General features: G+C 47.9%; 45 pseudogenes; all 45 read right to left on the bottom strand.

Moving 5' to 3' along the window:
* Positions 1-168: 168 nt before the first annotated feature.
* On the bottom strand, positions 169-342 carry LOC143795815 (U2 spliceosomal RNA; annotated as a pseudogene).
* Positions 343-518: 176 nt separating this feature from the next.
* On the bottom strand, positions 519-692 carry LOC143794428 (U2 spliceosomal RNA; annotated as a pseudogene).
* A 175-nt stretch (positions 693-867) lies between these two features.
* LOC143794185 (U2 spliceosomal RNA) lies at positions 868-1,041 on the bottom strand (annotated as a pseudogene).
* A 176-nt stretch (positions 1,042-1,217) lies between these two features.
* On the bottom strand, positions 1,218-1,391 carry LOC143796162 (U2 spliceosomal RNA; annotated as a pseudogene).
* A 198-nt stretch (positions 1,392-1,589) lies between these two features.
* Positions 1,590-1,741, bottom strand: LOC143796586 (U2 spliceosomal RNA; annotated as a pseudogene).
* A 178-nt stretch (positions 1,742-1,919) lies between these two features.
* On the bottom strand, positions 1,920-2,091 carry LOC143796996 (U2 spliceosomal RNA; annotated as a pseudogene).
* Positions 2,092-2,267: 176 nt separating this feature from the next.
* LOC143796491 (U2 spliceosomal RNA) lies at positions 2,268-2,441 on the bottom strand (annotated as a pseudogene).
* Positions 2,442-2,617: 176 nt separating this feature from the next.
* On the bottom strand, positions 2,618-2,791 carry LOC143794214 (U2 spliceosomal RNA; annotated as a pseudogene).
* A 176-nt stretch (positions 2,792-2,967) lies between these two features.
* Positions 2,968-3,141, bottom strand: LOC143794921 (U2 spliceosomal RNA; annotated as a pseudogene).
* A 176-nt stretch (positions 3,142-3,317) lies between these two features.
* On the bottom strand, positions 3,318-3,491 carry LOC143794229 (U2 spliceosomal RNA; annotated as a pseudogene).
* A 176-nt stretch (positions 3,492-3,667) lies between these two features.
* Positions 3,668-3,841, bottom strand: LOC143797041 (U2 spliceosomal RNA; annotated as a pseudogene).
* Positions 3,842-4,017: 176 nt separating this feature from the next.
* Positions 4,018-4,191, bottom strand: LOC143795816 (U2 spliceosomal RNA; annotated as a pseudogene).
* A 176-nt stretch (positions 4,192-4,367) lies between these two features.
* LOC143795963 (U2 spliceosomal RNA) lies at positions 4,368-4,541 on the bottom strand (annotated as a pseudogene).
* A 198-nt stretch (positions 4,542-4,739) lies between these two features.
* On the bottom strand, positions 4,740-4,891 carry LOC143797150 (U2 spliceosomal RNA; annotated as a pseudogene).
* Positions 4,892-5,069: 178 nt separating this feature from the next.
* Positions 5,070-5,241, bottom strand: LOC143794867 (U2 spliceosomal RNA; annotated as a pseudogene).
* A 176-nt stretch (positions 5,242-5,417) lies between these two features.
* Positions 5,418-5,591, bottom strand: LOC143796492 (U2 spliceosomal RNA; annotated as a pseudogene).
* Positions 5,592-5,767: 176 nt separating this feature from the next.
* On the bottom strand, positions 5,768-5,941 carry LOC143794209 (U2 spliceosomal RNA; annotated as a pseudogene).
* Positions 5,942-6,117: 176 nt separating this feature from the next.
* On the bottom strand, positions 6,118-6,291 carry LOC143794922 (U2 spliceosomal RNA; annotated as a pseudogene).
* A 176-nt stretch (positions 6,292-6,467) lies between these two features.
* On the bottom strand, positions 6,468-6,641 carry LOC143794230 (U2 spliceosomal RNA; annotated as a pseudogene).
* Positions 6,642-6,817: 176 nt separating this feature from the next.
* On the bottom strand, positions 6,818-6,991 carry LOC143797043 (U2 spliceosomal RNA; annotated as a pseudogene).
* A 176-nt stretch (positions 6,992-7,167) lies between these two features.
* LOC143794924 (U2 spliceosomal RNA) lies at positions 7,168-7,341 on the bottom strand (annotated as a pseudogene).
* A 176-nt stretch (positions 7,342-7,517) lies between these two features.
* LOC143794231 (U2 spliceosomal RNA) lies at positions 7,518-7,691 on the bottom strand (annotated as a pseudogene).
* Positions 7,692-7,867: 176 nt separating this feature from the next.
* LOC143797044 (U2 spliceosomal RNA) lies at positions 7,868-8,041 on the bottom strand (annotated as a pseudogene).
* A 176-nt stretch (positions 8,042-8,217) lies between these two features.
* LOC143795818 (U2 spliceosomal RNA) lies at positions 8,218-8,391 on the bottom strand (annotated as a pseudogene).
* Positions 8,392-8,567: 176 nt separating this feature from the next.
* On the bottom strand, positions 8,568-8,740 carry LOC143795953 (U2 spliceosomal RNA; annotated as a pseudogene).
* A 198-nt stretch (positions 8,741-8,938) lies between these two features.
* On the bottom strand, positions 8,939-9,090 carry LOC143796587 (U2 spliceosomal RNA; annotated as a pseudogene).
* Positions 9,091-9,268: 178 nt separating this feature from the next.
* Positions 9,269-9,440, bottom strand: LOC143794868 (U2 spliceosomal RNA; annotated as a pseudogene).
* A 176-nt stretch (positions 9,441-9,616) lies between these two features.
* LOC143796656 (U2 spliceosomal RNA) lies at positions 9,617-9,790 on the bottom strand (annotated as a pseudogene).
* Positions 9,791-9,966: 176 nt separating this feature from the next.
* LOC143795819 (U2 spliceosomal RNA) lies at positions 9,967-10,140 on the bottom strand (annotated as a pseudogene).
* A 176-nt stretch (positions 10,141-10,316) lies between these two features.
* LOC143794429 (U2 spliceosomal RNA) lies at positions 10,317-10,490 on the bottom strand (annotated as a pseudogene).
* A 175-nt stretch (positions 10,491-10,665) lies between these two features.
* Positions 10,666-10,839, bottom strand: LOC143794186 (U2 spliceosomal RNA; annotated as a pseudogene).
* A 176-nt stretch (positions 10,840-11,015) lies between these two features.
* LOC143796163 (U2 spliceosomal RNA) lies at positions 11,016-11,189 on the bottom strand (annotated as a pseudogene).
* A 198-nt stretch (positions 11,190-11,387) lies between these two features.
* Positions 11,388-11,539, bottom strand: LOC143796588 (U2 spliceosomal RNA; annotated as a pseudogene).
* Positions 11,540-11,717: 178 nt separating this feature from the next.
* LOC143796997 (U2 spliceosomal RNA) lies at positions 11,718-11,889 on the bottom strand (annotated as a pseudogene).
* A 176-nt stretch (positions 11,890-12,065) lies between these two features.
* Positions 12,066-12,239, bottom strand: LOC143796493 (U2 spliceosomal RNA; annotated as a pseudogene).
* A 176-nt stretch (positions 12,240-12,415) lies between these two features.
* LOC143794215 (U2 spliceosomal RNA) lies at positions 12,416-12,589 on the bottom strand (annotated as a pseudogene).
* Positions 12,590-12,765: 176 nt separating this feature from the next.
* Positions 12,766-12,939, bottom strand: LOC143794925 (U2 spliceosomal RNA; annotated as a pseudogene).
* Positions 12,940-13,115: 176 nt separating this feature from the next.
* LOC143794233 (U2 spliceosomal RNA) lies at positions 13,116-13,289 on the bottom strand (annotated as a pseudogene).
* Positions 13,290-13,465: 176 nt separating this feature from the next.
* On the bottom strand, positions 13,466-13,639 carry LOC143797045 (U2 spliceosomal RNA; annotated as a pseudogene).
* A 176-nt stretch (positions 13,640-13,815) lies between these two features.
* Positions 13,816-13,989, bottom strand: LOC143795820 (U2 spliceosomal RNA; annotated as a pseudogene).
* A 176-nt stretch (positions 13,990-14,165) lies between these two features.
* On the bottom strand, positions 14,166-14,339 carry LOC143795964 (U2 spliceosomal RNA; annotated as a pseudogene).
* A 198-nt stretch (positions 14,340-14,537) lies between these two features.
* Positions 14,538-14,689, bottom strand: LOC143797151 (U2 spliceosomal RNA; annotated as a pseudogene).
* Positions 14,690-14,867: 178 nt separating this feature from the next.
* LOC143794871 (U2 spliceosomal RNA) lies at positions 14,868-15,039 on the bottom strand (annotated as a pseudogene).
* Positions 15,040-15,215: 176 nt separating this feature from the next.
* On the bottom strand, positions 15,216-15,389 carry LOC143796494 (U2 spliceosomal RNA; annotated as a pseudogene).
* A 176-nt stretch (positions 15,390-15,565) lies between these two features.
* LOC143794210 (U2 spliceosomal RNA) lies at positions 15,566-15,739 on the bottom strand (annotated as a pseudogene).
* Between the last annotated feature and the right edge of the window lie 69 nt (positions 15,740-15,808).

Below are 15,808 nucleotides of genomic sequence, written 5' to 3' on the forward strand. Positions count from 1 at the left end.
ATGGTTTGCCACTTGGGCCGCACCAAGGCCTACAACCGACACCCACTGTGGAGACGTAGCAAAAGATTGCCGCAGGGAAGACATTTCCAGAAACTCTGGATGCTCTGTCGATGACAGTTCTGCGGTGTGCATGTGTTCAAGCTGTGCGCAACGCGTTTTGAATCTGCATAACCACACCCTCCATCCCCGTGAAGGTTCCGTGTGACAAAGCAAGCTCCATTTCCAGCTCCCTGTTCCAAAAATCCATTTAATATATGGTCCCCAAATAGGGGACGTATCAGATATTAAACTAATAAGAACAGACACTACGCTTGATCTTGAGCCATTTGGCAGAGAAGAGATGATCAGAAATGGTTTGCCACTTGGGCCGCACCAAGGCCTACAACCGACACCCACTGTGGAGACGTAGCAAAAGATTGCCGCAGGGAAGACATTTCCAGAAACTCTGGATGCTCTGTCGATGACAGTTCTGCGGTGTGCATGTGTTCAAGCTCTGAGGAACGCGTTTTGAATCTGCATAACCACACCCTCCATCCCCGTGAAGGTTCCGTGCGACAAAGCAAGCTCCATTTCCAGCTCCCTGTTCCAAAAATCCATTTAATATATGGTCCCCAAATAGGGGACGTATCAGATATTAAACTAATAAGAACAGACACTACGCTTGATCTTGAGCCATTTGGCCGAGAAGAGATGATCAGAAATGGTTTGCCACTTGGGCCGCACCAAGGCCTACAACCGACATCCACTGTGAGACGTAGCAAAAGATTGCCGCAGGGAAGACATTTCCAGAAACTCTGGATGCTCTATCGATGACAGTTCTGCGGTGTGCATGTGTTCAAGCTGTGCGCAACGCGTTTTGAATCTGCATAACCACACCCTCCATCCCTGTGAAGGTTAAGTGTGACAAAGCAAGCTCCATTTCCAGCTCCCTGTTCCAAAAATCCATTTAATATATGGTCCCCAAATAGGGGACGTATCAGATATTAAACTAATAAGAACAGACACTACGCTTGATCTTGAGCCATTTGGCCGAGAAGAGATGATCAGAAATGGTTTGCCACTTGGGCCGCACCAAGGCCTACAACCGACACCCACTGTGGAGATGTAGCAAAAGATTGCCGCAGGGAAGACATTTCCAGAAACTCTGGATGCTCTATCGATGACAGTTCTGCGGTGTGCATGTGTTCAAGCTGTGCGCAACGCGTTTTGAATCTGCATAACCACACCCTCCATCCCCATGAAGGTTCCGTGTGACAAAGCAAGCTCCATTTCCAGCTCCCTGTTCCAAAAATCCATTTAATATATGGTCCCCAAATAGGGGACGTATCAGATATTAAACTAATAAGAACAGGCACTACGCTTGATCTTGAGCCATTTGGCCGAGAAGAGATGATCAGAAATGGCTTGCCACTTGGGCCGCACCAAGGCCTACAACCGACACCCACTGTGGAGACGTAGCAAAAGATTGCCAAAGGGAAGACATTTCCAGAAACTCTGGATGCTCTGTCGACGACAGTTCTGCGGTGTGCATGTGTTCAAGCTGTGCGCAACGCGTTTTGAATCTGCATAACCACACCCTCCATCCCCGTGAAGGTTCCGTGTGACAGATCAAGCTCCATTTCCAGCTCCCTGTTCCAAAAATCCATTTAATATATGGTCCCCAAATAGGGGACGTATCAGATATTAAACTAATAAGAACAGACACTACGCTTGATCTTGAGCCATTTGGCCGAGAAGAGATGATCAGAAATGGTTTGCCACTTGGGCCGCACCAAGGCCTACAACCGACATCCACTGTGGAGATGTAGCAAAAGATCGCCGCAGGGAAGACATTTCCAGAAACTCTGGATGCTCTATCGATGACAGTTCTGCGGTGTGCATGTGTTCAAGCTGTGCGCAACGCGTTTTGAATCTGCATAACCACACCCTCCATCCCCGTGAAGGTTGCGTGCGACAAAGCAATCTCCATTTCCAGCTCCCTGTTCCAAAAATCCATTTAATATATGGTCCCCAAATAGGGGACGTATCAGGTATTAAACTAATAAGAACAGACACTACGCTTGATCTTGAGCCATTTGGCCGAGAAGAGATGATCAGAAATGGTTTGCCACTTGGGCCGCACCAAGGCCTACAACCGACACCAACTGTGGAGACGTAGCAAAAGATTGCCGCAGGGAAGACATTTCCAGAAACTCTGGATGCTCTGTCGACGACAGTTCTGCGGTGTGCATGTGTTCAAGCTGTGCGCAACGCATTTTGAATCTGCCTAACCACACCCTCCATCCCCGTGAAGGTTCCGTGTGACAAAGCAAGCTCCATTTCCAGCTCCCTGTTCCAAAAATCCATTTAATATATGGTCCCCAAATAGGGGACGCATCAGATATTAAACTAATAAGAACAGACACTACGCTTGATCTTGAGCCATTTGGCCGAGAAGAGATGATCAGAAATGGTTTGCCACTTGGGCCGCACCAAGGCCTACAACCGACATCCACTGTGGAGATGTAGCAAAAGATCGCCGCAGGGAAGACATTTCCAGAAACTCTGGATGCTCTATCGATGACAGTTCTGCAGTGTGCATGTGTTCAAGCTGTGCGCAACGAGTTTTGAATCTGCATAACCACACCCTCCATCCCCGTGAAGGTTCCGTGCGACAAAGCAAGCTCCATTTCCAGCTCCCTGTTCCAAAAATCCATTTAATATATGGTCCCCAAATAGGGGACGTATCAGATATTAAACTAATAAGAACAGACACTACACTTGATCTTGAGCCATTTGGCCGAGAAGAGTTGATCAGAAATGGTTTGCCACTTGGGCCGCACCAAGGCCTACAACCGACACCCACTGTGGAGACGTAGCAAAAGATTGCCGCAGGGAAGACATTTCCAGAAACTCTGGATGCTCTGTTGATGACAGTTCTGCGGTGTGCATGTGTTCAAGCTGTGCGCAACGCGTTTTGAATCTGCATAACCACACCCTCCATCCCCGTGAAGGTTCCGTGTGACAAAGCAAGCTCCATTTCCAGCTCCCTGTTCCAAAAATCCATTTAATATATGGTCCCCAAATAGGGGACGTATCAGATATTAAACTAATAAGAACAGACACTACGCTTGATCTTGAGCCATTTGGCCGAGAAGAGATGATCAGAAATGGTTTGCCACTTGGGCCGCACCAAGGCCTACAACCGACACCCACTGTGGAGACGTAGCAAAAGATTGCCGCAGGGAAGACATTTCCAGAAACTCTGGATGATCTGTCGATGACAGTTCTGCGGTGTGCATGTGTTCAAGCTGTGCGAAACGCATTTTGAATCTGCATAACCACACCCTCCACCCCCGTGAAGGTTCCGTGCGACAAAGCAAGCTCCATTTCCAGCTCCCTGTTCCAAAAATCCATTTAATATATGGTCCCCAAATAGGGGACGTATCAGATATTAAACTAATAAGAACAGACACTACGCTTGATCTTGAGCCATTTGGCCGAGAAGAGATGATCAGAAATGGTTTGCCACTTGGGCCGCACCAAGGCCTACAACCGACACCCACTGTGGAGACGTAGCAAAAGATTGCCGCAGGGAAGACATTTCCAGAAACTCTGGATGCTCTGTCGATGACAGTTCTGCGGTGTGCATGTGTTCAAGCTGTGCGCAACGCGTTTTGAATCTGCATAACCACACCCTCCATCCCCGTGAAGGTTCCGTGTGACAAAGCAAGCTCCATTTCCAGCTCCCTGTTCCAAAAATCCATTTAATATATGGTCCCCAAATAGGGGACGTATCAGATATTAAACTAATAAGAACAGACACTACGCTTGATCTTGATCCATTTGGCCGAGAAGAGATGATCAGAAATGGTTTGCCACTTGGGCCGCACCAAGGCCTACAACCGACACCCACTGTTAAGACGTAGCAAAAGATTGCGACAGGGAAGACATTTCCAGAAACTCTGGATGCTCTGTTGATGACAGTTCTGCGGTGTGCATGTGTTCAAGCTGTGCGCAACGCGTTTTGAATCTGCATAACCACACCCTCCATCCCCGTGAAGGTTCCGTGTGACAAAGCAAGCTCCATTTCCAGCTCCCTGTTCCAAAAATCCATTTAATATATGGTCCCCAAATAGGGGACGTATCAGATATTAAACTAATAAGAACAGACACTACGCTTGATCTTGAGCCATTTGGCAGAGAAGAGATGATCAGAAATGGTTTGCCACTTGGGCCGCACCAAGGCCTACAACCGACACCCACTGTGGAGACGTAGCAAAAGATTGCCGCAGGGAAGACATTTCCAGAAACTCTGGATGCTCTGTCGATGACAGTTCTGCGGTGTGCATGTGTTCAAGCTCTGAGCAACGCGTTTTGAATCTGCATAACCACACCCTCCATCCCCGTGAAGGTTCCGTGCGACAAAGCAAGCTCCATTTCCAGCTCCCTGTTCCAAAAATCCATTTAATATATGGTCCCCAAATAGGGGACGTATCAGATATTAAACTAATAAGGACAGACACTACACTTGATCTTGAGCCATTTGGCCGAGAAGAGTTGATCAGAAATGGTTTGCCACTTGGGCCGCACCAAGGCCTACAACCGACACCCACTGTGGAGACGTAGCAAAAGATTGCCGCAGGGAAGACATTTCCAGAAACTCTGGATGCTCTGTCGATGACAGTTCTGCGGTGTGCATGTGTTCAAGCTGTGCGCAACGCGTTTTGAATCTGCATAACCACACCCTCCATCCCCGTGAAGGTTCCGTGTGACAGATCAAGCTCCATTTCCAGCTCCCTGTTCCAAAAATCCATTTAATATATGGTCCCCAAATAGGGGACGCATCAGATATTAAACTAATAAGAACAGACACTACGCTTGATCTTGAGCCATTTGGCCGAGAAGAGATGATCAGAAATGGTTTGCCACTTGGGCCGCACCAAGGCCTACAACCGACATCCACTGTGGAGATGTAGCAAAAGATCGCCGCAGGGAAGACATTTCCAGAAACTCTGGATGCTCTATCGATGACAGTTCTGCGGTGTGCATGTGTTCAAGCTGTGCGCAACGCGTTTTGAATCTGCATAACCACACCCTCCATCCCCGTGAAGGTTGCGTGCGACAAAGCAAGCTCCATTTCCAGCTCCCTGTTCCAAAAATCCATTTAATATATGGTCCCCAAATAGGGGACGTATCAGGTATTAAACTAATAAGAACAGACACTACGCTTGATCTTGAGCCATTTGGCCGAGAAGAGATGATCAGAAATGGTTTGCCACTTGGGCCGCACCAAGGCCTACAACCGACACCAACTGTGGAGACGTAGCAAAAGATTGCCGCAGGGAAGACATTTCCAGAAACTCTGGATGCTCTGTCGACGACAGTTCTGCGGTGTGCATGTGTTCAAGCTGTGCGCAACGCATTTTGAATCTGCCTAACCACACCCTCCATCCCCGTGAAGGTTCCGTGTGACAAAGCAAGCTCCATTTCCAGCTCCCTGTTCCAAAAATCCATTTAATATATGGTCCCCAAATAGGGGACGCATCAGATATTAAACTAATAAGAACAGACACTACGCTTGATCTTGAGCCATTTGGCCGAGAAGAGATGATCAGAAATGGTTTGCCACTTGGGCCGCACCAAGGCCTACAACCGACATCCACTGTGGAGACGTAGCAAAAGATCGCCGCAGGGAAGACATTTCCAGAAACTCTGGATGCTCTATCGATGACAGTTCTGCAGTGTGCATGTGTTCAAGCTGTGCGCAACGAGTTTTGAATCTGCATAACCACACCCTCCATCCCCGTGAAGGTTCCGTGCGACAAAGCAAGCTCCATTTCCAGCTCCCTGTTCCAAAAATCCATTTAATATATGGTCCCCAAATAGGGGACATATCAGATATTAAACTAATAAGAACAGACACTACACTTGATCTTGAGCCATTTGGCCGAGAAGAGTTGATCAGAAATGGTTTGCCACTTGGGCCGCACCAAGGCCTACAACCGACACCCACTGTGGAGACGTAGCAAAAGATTGCCGCAGGGAAGACATTTCCAGAAACTCTGGATGCTCTGTTGATGACAGTTCTGCGGTGTGCATGTGTTCAAGCTGTGCGCAACGCGTTTTGAATCTGCATAACCACACCCTCCATCCCCGTGAAGGTTCCGTGTGACAAAGCAAGCTCCATTTCCAGCTCCCTGTTCCAAAAATCCATTTAATATATGGTCCCCAAATAGGGGACGTATCAGATATTAAACTAATAAGAACAGACACTACGCTTGATCTTGAGCCATTTGGCCGAGAAGAGATGATCAGAAATGGTTTGCCACTTGGGCCGCACCAAGGCCTACAACCGACACCCACTGTGGAGACGTAGCAAAAGATTGCCGCAGGGAAGACATTTCCAGAAACTCTGGATGATCTGTCGATGACAGTTCTGCGGTGTGCATGTGTTCAAGCTGTGCGAAACGCATTTTGAATCTGCATAACCACACCCTCCACCCCCGTGAAGGTTCCGTGCGACAAAGCAAGCTCCATTTCCAGCTCCCTGTTCCAAAAATCCATTTAATATATGGTCCCCAAATAGGGGACGTATCAGATATTAAACTAATAAGAACAGACACTACGCTTGATCTTGAGCCATTTGGCCGAGAAGAGATGATCAGAAATGGTTTGCCACTTGGGCCGCACCAAGGCCTACAACCGACACCCACTGTGGAGACGTAGCAAAAGATTGCCGCAGGGAAGACATTTCCAGAAACTCTGGATGCTCTGTCGATGACAGTTCTGCGGTGTGCATGTGTTCAAGCTGTGCGCAACGCGTTTTGAATCTGCATAACCACACCCTCCATCCCCGTGAAGGTTCCGTGTGACAAAGCAAGCTCCATTTCCAGCTCCCTGTTCCAAAAATCCATTTAATATATGGTCCCCAAATAGGGGACGTATCAGATATTAAACTAATAAGAACAGACACTACGCTTGATCTTGATCCATTTGGCCGAGAAGAGATGATCAGAAATGGTTTGCCACTTGGGCCGCACCAAGGCCTACAACCGACACCCACTGTTAAGACGTAGCAAAAGATTGCCGCAGGGAAGACATTTCCAGAAACTCTGGATGCTCTGTTGATGACAGTTCTGCGGTGTGCATGTGTTCAAGCTGTGCGCAACGCGTTTTGAATCTGCATAACCACACCCTCCATCCCCGTGAAGGTTCCGTGTGACAAAGCAAGCTCCATTTCCAGCTCCCTGTTCCAAAAATCCATTTAATATATGGTCCCCAAATAGGGGACGTATCAGATATTAAACTAATAAGAACAGACACTACGCTTGATCTTGAGCCATTTGGCCGAGAAGAGATGATCAGAAATGGTTTGCCACTTGGGCCGCACCAAGGCCTACAACCGACACCCACTGTGGAGACGTAGCAAAAGATTGCCGCAGGGAAGACATTTCCAGAAACTCTGGATGATCTGTCGATGACAGTTCTGCGGTGTGCATGTGTTCAAGCTGTGCGAAACGCATTTTGAATCTGCATAACCACACCCTCCACCCCCGTGAAGGTTCCGTGCGACAAAGCAAGCTCCATTTCCAGCTCCCTGTTCCAAAAATCCATTTAATATATGGTCCCCAAATAGGGGACGTATCAGATATTAAACTAATAAGAACAGACACTACGCTTGATCTTGAGCCATTTGGCCGAGAAGAGATGATCAGAAATGGTTTGCCACTTGGGCCGCACCAAGGCCTACAACCGACACCCACTGTGGAGACGTAGCAAAAGATTGCCGCAGGGAAGACATTTCCAGAAACTCTGGATGCTCTGTCGATGACAGTTCTGCGGTGTGCATGTGTTCAAGCTGTGCGCAACGCGTTTTGAATCTGCATAACCACACCCTCCATCCCCGTGAAGGTTCCGTGTGACAAAGCAAGCTCCATTTCCAGCTCCCTGTTCCAAAAATCCATTTAATATATGGTCCCCAAATAGGGGACGTATCAGATATTAAACTAATAAGAACAGACACTACGCTTGATCTTGATCCATTTGGCCGAGAAGAGATGATCAGAAATGGTTTGCCACTTGGGCCGCACCAAGGCCTACAACCGACACCCACTGTTAAGACGTAGCAAAAGATTGCGACAGGGAAGACATTTCCAGAAACTCTGGATGCTCTGTTGATGACAGTTCTGCGGTGTGCATGTGTTCAAGCTGTGCGCAACGCGTTTTGAATCTGCATAACCACACCCTCCATCCCCGTGAAGGTTCCGTGTGACAAAGCAAGCTCCATTTCCAGCTCCCTGTTCCAAAAATCCATTTAATATATGGTCCCCAAATAGGGGACGTATCAGATATTAAACTAATAAGAACAGACACTACGCTTGATCTTGAGCCATTTGGCAGAGAAGAGATGATCAGAAATGGTTTGCCACTTGGGCCGCACCAAGGCCTACAACCGACACCCACTGTGGAGACGTAGCAAAAGATTGCCGCAGGGAAGACATTTCCAGAAACTCTGGATGCTCTGTCGATGACAGTTCTGCGGTGTGCATGTGTTCAAGCTCTGAGCAACGCGTTTTGAATCTGCATAACCACACCCTCCATCCCGTGAAGGTTCCGTGCGACAAAGCAAGCTCCATTTCCAGCTCCCTGTTCCAAAAATCCATTTAATATATGGTCCCCAAATAGGGGACGTATCAGATATTAAACTAATAAGGACAGACACTACACTTGATCTTGAGCCATTTGGCCGAGAAGAGTTGATCAGAAATGGTTTGCCACTTGGGCCGCACCAAGGCCTACAACCGACACCCACTGTGGAGACGTAGCAAAAGATTGCCGCAGGGAAGACATTTCCAGAAACTCTGGATGCTCTGTCGATGACAGTTCTGCGGTGTGCATGTGTTCAAGCTGTGCGCAACGCGTTTTGAATCTGCATAACCACACCCTCCATCCCCGTGAAGGTTCCGTGTGACAGATCAAGCTCCATTTCCAGCTCCCTGTTCCAAAAATCCATTTAATATATGGTCCCCAAATAGGGGACGTATCAGATATTAAACTAATAAGAACAGACACTACGCTTGATCTTGAGCCATTTGGCCGAGAAGAGATGATCAGAAATGGTTTGCCACTTGGGCCGCACCAAGGCCTACAACCGACATCCACTGTGGAGATGTAGCAAAAGATCGCCGCAGGGAAGACATTTCCAGAAACTCTGGATGCTCTATCGATGACAGTTCTGCGGTGTGCATGTGTTCAAGCTGTGCGCAACGCGTTTTGAATCTGCATAACCACACCCTCCATCCCCGTGAAGGTTGCGTGCGACAAAGCAAGCTCCATTTCCAGCTCCCTGTTCCAAAAATCCATTTAATATATGGTCCCCAAATAGGGGACGTATCAGGTATTAAACTAATAAGAACAGACACTACGCTTGATCTTGAGCCATTTGGCCGAGAAGAGATGATCAGAAATGGTTTGCCACTTGGGCCGCACCAAGGCCTACAACCGACACCAACTGTGGAGACGTAGCAAAAGATTGCCGCAGGGAAGACATTTCCAGAAACTCTGGATGCTCTGTTGATGACAGTTCTGCGGTGTGCATGTGTTCAAGCTGTGCGAAACGCATTTTGAATCTGCATAACCACACCCTCCATCCCCGTGAAGGTTCCGTGTGACAAAGCAAGCTCCATTTCCAGCTCCCTGTTCCAAAAATCCATTTAATATATGGTCCCCAAATAGGGGACGTAACAGATATTAAACTAATAAGAACAGACACTACGCTTGATCTTGAGCCATTTGGCCGAGAAGAGATGATCAGAAATGGTTTGCCACTTGGGCCGCACCAAGGCCTACAACCGACACCCACTGTGGAGACGTAGCAAAAGATTGCCGCAGGGAAGACATTTCCAGAAACTCTGGATGCTCTGTCGATGACAGTTCTGCGGTGTGCATGTGTTCAAGCTGTGCGCAACGCGTTTTGAATCTGCATAACCACACCCTCCATCCCCGTGAAGGTTCCGTGTGACAAAGCAAGCTCCATTTCCAGCTCCCTGTTCCAAAAATCCATTTAATATATGGTCCCCAAATAGGGGACGTATCAGATATTAAACTAATAAGAACAGACACTACGCTTGATCTTGAGCCATTTGGCAGAGAAGAGATGATCAGAAATGGTTTGCCACTTGGGCCGCACCAAGGCCTACAACCGACACCCACTGTGGAGACGTAGCAAAAGATTGCCGCAGGGAAGACATTTCCAGAAACTCTGGATGCTCTGTCGATGACAGTTCTGCGGTGTGCATGTGTTCAAGCTCTGAGGAACGCGTTTTGAATCTGCATAACCACACCCTCCATCCCCGTGAAGGTTCCGTGCGACAAAGCAAGCTCCATTTCCAGCTCCCTGTTCCAAAAATCCATTTAATATATGGTCCCCAAATAGGGGACGTATCAGATATTAAACTAATAAGAACAGACACTACGCTTGATCTTGAGCCATTTGGCCGAGAAGAGATGATCAGAAATGGTTTGCCACTTGGGCCGCACCAAGGCCTACAACCGACATCCACTGTGAGACGTAGCAAAAGATTGCCGCAGGGAAGACATTTCCAGAAACTCTGGATGCTCTATCGATGACAGTTCTGCGGTGTGCATGTGTTCAAGCTGTGCGCAACGCGTTTTGAATCTGCATAACCACACCCTCCATCCCTGTGAAGGTTAAGTGTGACAAAGCAAGCTCCATTTCCAGCTCCCTGTTCCAAAAATCCATTTAATATATGGTCCCCAAATAGGGGACGTATCAGATATTAAACTAATAAGAACAGACACTACGCTTGATCTTGAGCCATTTGGCCGAGAAGAGATGATCAGAAATGGTTTGCCACTTGGGCCGCACCAAGGCCTACAACCGACACCCACTGTGGAGATGTAGCAAAAGATTGCCGCAGGGAAGACATTTCCAGAAACTCTGGATGCTCTATCGATGACAGTTCTGCGGTGTGCATGTGTTCAAGCTGTGCGCAACGCGTTTTGAATCTGCATAACCACACCCTCCATCCCCATGAAGGTTCCGTGTGACAAAGCAAGCTCCATTTCCAGCTCCCTGTTCCAAAAATCCATTTAATATATGGTCCCCAAATAGGGGACGTATCAGATATTAAACTAATAAGAACAGGCACTACGCTTGATCTTGAGCCATTTGGCCGAGAAGAGATGATCAGAAATGGCTTGCCACTTGGGCCGCACCAAGGCCTACAACCGACACCCACTGTGGAGACGTAGCAAAAGATTGCCAAAGGGAAGACATTTCCAGAAACTCTGGATGCTCTGTCGACGACAGTTCTGCGGTGTGCATGTGTTCAAGCTGTGCGCAACGCGTTTTGAATCTGCATAACCACACCCTCCATCCCCGTGAAGGTTCCGTGTGACAGATCAAGCTCCATTTCCAGCTCCCTGTTCCAAAAATCCATTTAATATATGGTCCCCAAATAGGGGACGTATCAGATATTAAACTAATAAGAACAGACACTACGCTTGATCTTGAGCCATTTGGCCGAGAAGAGATGATCAGAAATGGTTTGCCACTTGGGCCGCACCAAGGCCTACAACCGACATCCACTGTGGAGATGTAGCAAAAGATCGCCGCAGGGAAGACATTTCCAGAAACTCTGGATGCTCTATCGATGACAGTTCTGCGGTGTGCATGTGTTCAAGCTGTGCGCAACGCGTTTTGAATCTGCATAACCACACCCTCCATCCCCGTGAAGGTTGCGTGCGACAAAGCAATCTCCATTTCCAGCTCCCTGTTCCAAAAATCCATTTAATATATGGTCCCCAAATAGGGGACGTATCAGGTATTAAACTAATAAGAACAGACACTACGCTTGATCTTGAGCCATTTGGCCGAGAAGAGATGATCAGAAATGGTTTGCCACTTGGGCCGCACCAAGGCCTACAACCGACACCAACTGTGGAGACGTAGCAAAAGATTGCCGCAGGGAAGACATTTCCAGAAACTCTGGATGCTCTGTCGACGACAGTTCTGCGGTGTGCATGTGTTCAAGCTGTGCGCAACGCATTTTGAATCTGCCTAACCACACCCTCCATCCCCGTGAAGGTTCCGTGTGACAAAGCAAGCTCCATTTCCAGCTCCCTGTTCCAAAAATCCATTTAATATATGGTCCCCAAATAGGGGACGCATCAGATATTAAACTAATAAGAACAGACACTACGCTTGATCTTGAGCCATTTGGCCGAGAAGAGATGATCAGAAATGGTTTGCCACTTGGGCCGCACCAAGGCCTACAACCGACATCCACTGTGGAGATGTAGCAAAAGATCGCCGCAGGGAAGACATTTCCAGAAACTCTGGATGCTCTATCGATGACAGTTCTGCAGTGTGCATGTGTTCAAGCTGTGCGCAACGAGTTTTGAATCTGCATAACCACACCCTCCATCCCCGTGAAGGTTCCGTGCGACAAAGCAAGCTCCATTTCCAGCTCCCTGTTCCAAAAATCCATTTAATATATGGTCCCCAAATAGGGGACGTATCAGATATTAAACTAATAAGAACAGACACTACACTTGATCTTGAGCCATTTGGCCGAGAAGAGTTGATCAGAAATGGTTTGCCACTTGGGCCGCACCAAGGCCTACAACCGACACCCACTGTGGAGACGTAGCAAAAGATTGCCGCAGGGAAGACATTTCCAGAAACTCTGGATGCTCTGTTGATGACAGTTCTGCGGTGTGCATGTGTTCAAGCTGTGCGCAACGCGTTTTGAATCTGCATAACCACACCCTCCATCCCCGTGAAGGTTCCGTGTGACAAAGCAAGCTCCATTTCCAGCTCCCTGTTCCAAAAATCCATTTAATATATGGTCCCCAAATAGGGGACGTATCAGATATTAAACTAATAAGAACAGACACTACGCTTGATCTTGAGCCATTTGGCCGAGAAGAGATGATCAGAAATGGTTTGCCACTTGGGCCGCACCAAGGCCTACAACCGACACCCACTGTGGAGACGTAGCAAAAGATTGCCGCAGGGAAGACATTTCCAGAAACTCTGGATGATCTGTCGATGACAGTTCTGCGGTGTGCATGTGTTCAAGCTGTGCGAAACGCATTTTGAATCTGCATAACCACACCCTCCACCCCCGTGAAGGTTCCGTGCGACAAAGCAAGCTCCATTTCCAGCTCCCTGTTCCAAAAATCCATTTAATATATGGTCCCCAAATAGGGGACGTATCAGATATTAAACTAATAAGAACAGACACTACGCTTGATCTTGAGCCATTTGGCCGAGAAGAGATGATCAGAAATGGTTTGCCACTTGGGCCGCACCAAGGCCTACAACCGACACCCACTGTGGAGACGTAGCAAAAGATTGCCGCAGGGAAGACATTTCCAGAAACTCTGGATGCTCTGTCGATGACAGTTCTGCGGTGTGCATGTGTTCAAGCTGTGCGCAACGCGTTTTGAATCTGCATAACCACACCCTCCATCCCCGTGAAGGTTCCGTGTGACAAAGCAAGCTCCATTTCCAGCTCCCTGTTCCAAAAATCCATTTAATATATGGTCCCCAAATAGGGGACGTATCAGATATTAAACTAATAAGAACAGACACTACGCTTGATCTTGATCCATTTGGCCGAGAAGAGATGATCAGAAATGGTTTGCCACTTGGGCCGCACCAAGGCCTACAACCGACACCCACTGTTAAGACGTAGCAAAAGATTGCGACAGGGAAGACATTTCCAGAAACTCTGGATGCTCTGTTGATGACAGTTCTGCGGTGTGCATGTGTTCAAGCTGTGCGCAACGCGTTTTGAATCTGCATAACCACACCCTCCATCCCCGTGAAGGTTCCGTGTGACAAAGCAAGCTCCATTTCCAGCTCCCTGTTCCAAAAATCCATTTAATATATGGTCCCCAAATAGGGGACGTATCAGATATTAAACTAATAAGAACAGACACTACGCTTGATCTTGAGCCATTTGGCAGAGAAGAGATGATCAGAAATGGTTTGCCACTTGGGCCGCACCAAGGCCTACAACCGACACCCACTGTGGAGACGTAGCAAAAGATTGCCGCAGGGAAGACATTTCCAGAAACTCTGGATGCTCTGTCGATGACAGTTCTGCGGTGTGCATGTGTTCAAGCTCTGAGCAACGCGTTTTGAATCTGCATAACCACACCCTCCATCCCCGTGAAGGTTCCGTGCGACAAAGCAAGCTCCATTTCCAGCTCCCTGTTCCAAAAATCCATTTAATATATGGTCCCCAAATAGGGGACGTATCAGATATTAAACTAATAAGGACAGACACTACACTTGATCTTGAGCCATTTGGCCGAGAAGAGTTGATCAGAAATGGTTTGCCACTTGGGCCGCACCAAGGCCTACAACCGACACCCACTGTGGAGACGTAGCAAAAGATTGCCGCAGGGAAGACATTTCCAGAAACTCTGGATGCTCTGTCGATGACAGTTCTGCGGTGTGCATGTGTTCAAGCTGTGCGCAACGCGTTTTGAATCTGCATAACCACACCCTCCATCCCCGTGAAGGTTCCGTGTGACAGATCAAGCTCCATTTCCAGCTCCCTGTTCCAAAAATCCATTTAATATATGGTCCCCAAATAGGGGACGCATCAGATATTAAACTAATAAGAACAGACACTACGCTTGATCTTGAGCCATTTGGCCGAGAAGAGATGATCAGAAATGGTTTGCCACTTGGGCCGCACCAAGGCCTACAACCGACATCCACTGTGGAGATGTAGCAAAAGATCGCCGCAGGGAAGACATTTCCAGAAACTCTGGATGCTCTATCGATGACAGTTCTGCGGTGTGCATGTGTTCAAGCTGTGCGCAACGCGTTTTGAATCTGCATAACCACACCCTCCATCCCCGTGAAGGTTGCGTGCGACAAAGCAAGCTCCATTTCCAGCTCCCTGTTCCAAAAATCCATTTAATATATGGTCCCCAAATAGGGGACGTATCAGGTATTAAACTAATAAGAACAGACACTACGCTTGATCTTGAGCCATTTGGCCGAGAAGAGATGATCAGAAATGGTTTGCCACTTGGGCCGCACCAAGGCCTACAACCGACACCAACTGTGGAGACGTAGCAAAAGATTGCCGCAGGGAAGACATTTCCAGAAACTCTGGATGCTCTGTCGACGACAGTTCTGCGGTGTGCATGTGTTCAAGCTGTGCGCAACGCATTTTGAATCTGCCTAACCACACCCTCCATCCCCGTGAAGGTTCCGTGTGACAAAGCAAGCTCCATTTCCAGCTCCCTGTTCCAAAAATCCATTTAATATATGGTCCCCAAATAGGGGACGCATCAGATATTAAACTAATAAGAACAGACACTACGCTTGATCTTGAGCCATTTGGCCGAGAAGAGATGATCAGAAATGGTTTGCCACTTGGGCCGCACCAAGGCCTACAACCGACATCCACTGTGGAGACGTAGCAAAAGATCGCCGCAGGGAAGACATTTCCAGAAACTCTGGATGCTCTATCGATGACAGTTCTGCAGTGTGCATGTGTTCAAGCTGTGCGCAACGAGTTTTGAATCTGCATAACCACACCCTCCATCCCCGTGAAGGTTCCGTGCGACAAAGCAAGCTCCATTTCCAGCTCCCTGTTCCAAAAATCCATTTAATATATGGTCCCCAAATAGGGGACATATCAGATATTAAACTAATAAGAACAGACACTACACTTGATCTTGAGCCATTTGGCCGAGAAGAGTTGATCAGAAATGGTTTGCCACTTGGGCCGCACCAAGGCCTACAACCGACACCCACTGTGGAGACGTAGCA

This window comes from Ranitomeya variabilis, chromosome 1 (genome assembly GCF_051348905.1).
Source record: "Ranitomeya variabilis isolate aRanVar5 chromosome 1, aRanVar5.hap1, whole genome shotgun sequence".
NCBI lineage: Eukaryota > Metazoa > Chordata > Amphibia > Anura > Dendrobatidae > Ranitomeya > Ranitomeya variabilis.